Source organism: Asparagus officinalis, chromosome 1 (assembly GCF_001876935.1).
Source record: "Asparagus officinalis chromosome 1, Aspof.V1, whole genome shotgun sequence".
Classification (NCBI taxonomy): Eukaryota; Viridiplantae; Streptophyta; class Magnoliopsida; order Asparagales; family Asparagaceae; genus Asparagus; species Asparagus officinalis.
In genome coordinates, this window is record NC_033794.1 from 58,247,570 (window position 1) to 58,251,936 (window position 4,367).

A 4,367-nucleotide genomic window follows, 5' to 3' on the forward strand; every position below is an offset into this window, starting at 1 on the left:
GGCAATGTAGACAGATTTCCGTCTAGGTTGCCAACCTAGACGGATTTTTGTCTAGGCTGCCTAGGTTGGAATAAATTAACCTAGACGGAAATCCGTCTAGGTTGCCAACCTAGACGAATGTTCGTCTGGGTTGATTATAGCAACCTAGACGGAATTCCGTCTAGGTTTATTCAGCCTAGACGGAATTTCGTTTAGGATGATATTTTTTAGCAAAAAAAATTATTTACAATTTGTATTTTCCTGTACAATTACATTAATACATGAATACATCTAATAACTACTATACACATGAATATATCCAACCATCCAAATATAATCAAAATTCATAACAATTCCAATCAAAATCAAATATAATAATATCAAACCATCCAATCCAAAATATACATCAACCAATTCTGTCTAATATATACATCTAACAATATATATACTTACAATGTACAAGAATAAGATAGGATACACGACATGAATAAAATATAGTGTTATAACAAATAAAACTGTTTATTGCATTAAAAATAAAAAAAACCTCAGCTATCTTCGTCGACGGCTATCCCGGTTACGAGAACGGGTGCTGCTCCCTCTAATATCTCTACTCTGAATGTTCAATTGAATAATCATTATGTGATGTTTGATAACATATTAAATAAAAATGAATTTATAAATATAAGAATAAATAAGGTACCTGAGCGCTGCTCTGCCTTGTGCCAGAATTATCGTTAATCGAGCATATGATCCGTATGATACCACCATACACGCTATAAGGAATCACACCACCTAAATATTGTATAACATACCCCATGAGATCATCCATCAAGTTCGTCGTCAGCGCAACTCTAGTCATCTCATTAGTCACCTGAATATGCAGCTCCGGGTCAATCTTGTCAATCAAATACGTAGGAGATTTGTGCGACAAATGGTTTAGCCTAGAAACTACTTGGGGCTGTTCTCATTGATGTAGATGGCGTGGAGGATGTTGTGGATGATCTCATGCTTATGCCGAGTGAAGCTCCAACACCATGTAGAGGATATCTTCCTCTCCTATTATTAGGGAGAAATAAATATTAAACTTTGCTCTAGAATTCAATAATATTAAACAAATATAAATAGGAACGTAGTATTTAAATTGATTCAATTTTTTATCATCCATACCTATTATGACCCATCAGGTTCAGTGTGAGAGTGATGTTCTCCTCTACAGAAAGCATGTGAGGGCCCGGCTTGGTTTGTTCCTCCTCCTGCTAAATGTACACAGATGCAACCTCCTTGGATGTAGCGTCAAATCCCTCCTAAAGCACAAATATATAGCTAATTCAAGGTAAAGACCATATTATTTGTGTTCTTGTTTCCTCGTAATATTAACAACGAAATAGAGTTAATAATACTACTCAAGATATGTATAAGCCTCCCCACCAACTTGGGATTTGCCTTGATCTTATTACGATTCGTCTCATCATCCCTATATCTATCACGGAAAGTACCATATGCCGCTTTTACCCTCAAGTGTATCAGTATTAATGACTTTCCCTTTCATATTATAAATTATGAGATTTCATAATCATACTAAGCATTAAGATCATTTAAAGCTTTATACCTCCTCATACCTGTCATAGGTTTCATGTTTGATCTCATGCCTCTATTGTTTGAGGACTACTTCAACCTTGACATTTAACACATAATTCCAAGCCCCCTCAAAGTCCTCAAGGTAGAATCAGTCTTGTAGATTTACATACTAGTAAGGATAATTTAATATCAATTACTAATTATTAATAAATGAAAAGCTAAAGCAATATGTAGTTACCATAAGCTTAGTCCATACCGCCTCGTATGCGGTCCATAGTAGTTCTCGAAAATGAAAATAAGGGTTGATAATGTTCACTTTACACATGAGAACCCCGATATATGCATTCAATCGGGTCGACCAAGGACCAACGGGTAAAATAGAACTATTCCACTGAATTATCACCCTCATTCCTCTTGGCGGTTATTTAGATTTAGGCTTACCTCCACCATGTCTGTTCTCTATGCGATCTGGCTTAGCACCTATAGTAATAACATGATAATATATCATATAATATATAAATGTGAAAAATAAATGTATTTATACAATTTACCATTCGCTACCTCTCTTTCTTTTACTGCGGTGCAACAGCTTTCCTAGTCTCCAACATAGGAAGCATTTCCTCTAACTTTCACGCAGCACGTGGGCGGTACTTCCTTGAGTCTGCCATGGACTTCTAAGAGTCCGGAGGTAAGGGTAAACTGAGACAGCCCTATGTCTTCGGTCACCAGTCAGTATGGAATGTATATATCAGGGTCCAAGAAGAACCTACATAAGAAAGGAGAATCATTAATATAAAATTTTAATTGATCATTATCAATTATTAAATATTGAATACCTGTGTCGGGGGATGGTTCTGATGCTACATCAGAGGGGCTGGGAGATGAATAACCCACATCTGTAACAAATGAACACTATGACATAGATAACTAATAATTTATAAAATATATTAAAATATTAATTAATTTTTATACCTGCATCCGGAGATGGTAGTGTATCATCAGCACCAGTACTAGGGGTTATACTCCGTGATCGATCATCCTCCGGGCCAAAGAGCCTCCTCGCCCTCCTCATCTCCAAATTCAATTATTAACATAGTTAAGAAAAAATTGTATACATGCTCATGAGATATGTTATTATGAAATGCATTATTGTTTTTATTATGATAAGCTAAAAATTAGTAATGCAGTGTAACATATATAGTTCATACCTATATCTAGCGCCACATTCTGTGTGTAAGAGAATTCTTACCAAACGTCATCAGATGACCCAATTGGTTCACTATAATTATCTTCACTTTCTTCAATATTTTTTCTTTGTTATTAGGAAGAACAACAGATCTTGGCTCCTTGTACAAAACCACCTAATCAAACATAACATTTGTATCTTTCACAAAGAAACACTAATCAGCTTGTTCTGCGGAAATGAATTTCTCATCTGTATATACTTCTCGGTGGAGATTGACTTGTATAAATCCATAATGATCCTTTTGTTTTTTTGCAGGACACCACCGAACCTTAAACATCGTATAACTACATTGTTTTGTATTACCAAACCCGTAAATTACCCTAACAATATCTTCTAATTGACCATAATATAGTATGTTAGCTAGAATTGGGTTCTGATCTCTTATACTTGAAAAACATTCTTGAACAAATAAACCCATGACCCCACTATTCTGAGTTACCCTCCTATCATCGGTCTCTAGCGTTCGAAATTTATATCCATTGACCATATGCTCATTATAATATCTCACTTCATGATAAGAGCGTTGTGCATGGATAATAATTTCATATGGAAACGTAGTATCATCAAGAAGTGATTTTAAACCTAAACCAAACAATTTGAGAATATTTAGGTGATGTTATATTTTGAATGTTCAATAATTAATTATAAAACACTTACATACATTCTTAACCAATCAGAAAATTCTTTCTTATGTCTTTTCTGAATATTATACGCTGCATTCCTACCGGTTGTTTCATTCTTAAGCTTCTCCAGATGCCGCAAATATAAACAATATAGAAGTTTGTATTGGTAAACTATATGTAAAATGAATATTTCTCATCTATATTACTAATTTTATTTGTTGCCTTCGATAATCTGCGAGCATATCAAGGTTTTCCAACACATGCATGAATTTAATCTAAGAGAGATCTCGGATATTTTTCACGCTTCCTCTCCTTATCAAGTGCTTGAGATGTGGTCTTCTTCTTACAAATATAACGTGATGTAAACAGAAAGCATTCGTTAGCCACGTATCCTTTAGCTATTGAGCCCTCGGGACGAGCTTGATTGCGAACATTGTGTTTCATGGAGCCCAAGTATCGTAGAATCATAAGAAGAGTTAATTATTAGCACGGTAATTTTAATAACGCATATACAATTAATGAATATAACAAAAACCATAAATTATCTTTCAATCGGATACATCCAATGATAAGTAACAGGATCGGCGATTCTAGCCTCTCTTGCAAGATGTTGGGTATGATGGACCATAATTTTAAAAAATGAAGGAGGGAATATTATTTCCATATTGCATAGAGTAACTTGGACCTCGGCTTCAAGTTTTTTAAATTCATCTATATCTATAACTTTAGAGCATAATTTTCTGAAGAATCTACAATACTCAATAATAATCTTCGATGCTTCTTTCTGTATATTGTTACGGATTGCAATAGGGAGTAATTGATGGAGACGAAAGTGATAATCATGGTCTTTAGACGTAAGAGTTTTCTCTCTTGCACCTGGACATTATTTAAAATGTTAGCAGAATACCCATCCGACAACTTTACCGATTTGAGAATTTTAC

The 4,367-nt window shown here is 34.6% G+C and overlaps 2 long non-coding RNA genes across 2 annotated transcripts; both read right to left on the reverse strand.

Moving 5' to 3' along the window:
* LOC109842575 lies at nucleotides 545–1,964 on the reverse strand. The gene is made up of 4 exons (XR_002247325.1): nucleotides 1,796–1,964; nucleotides 1,147–1,283; nucleotides 680–1,035; nucleotides 545–591 (listed from the first exon to the last, which is right to left on the reverse strand). It is a non-coding gene; the product is annotated as an uncharacterized LOC109842575 (long non-coding RNA).
* On the reverse strand, nucleotides 2,127–3,211 carry LOC109842582. Its single transcript, XR_002247326.1, has 3 exons — nucleotides 2,530–3,211; nucleotides 2,394–2,453; nucleotides 2,127–2,323 (listed from the first exon to the last, which is right to left on the reverse strand). It is a non-coding gene; the product is annotated as an uncharacterized LOC109842582 (long non-coding RNA).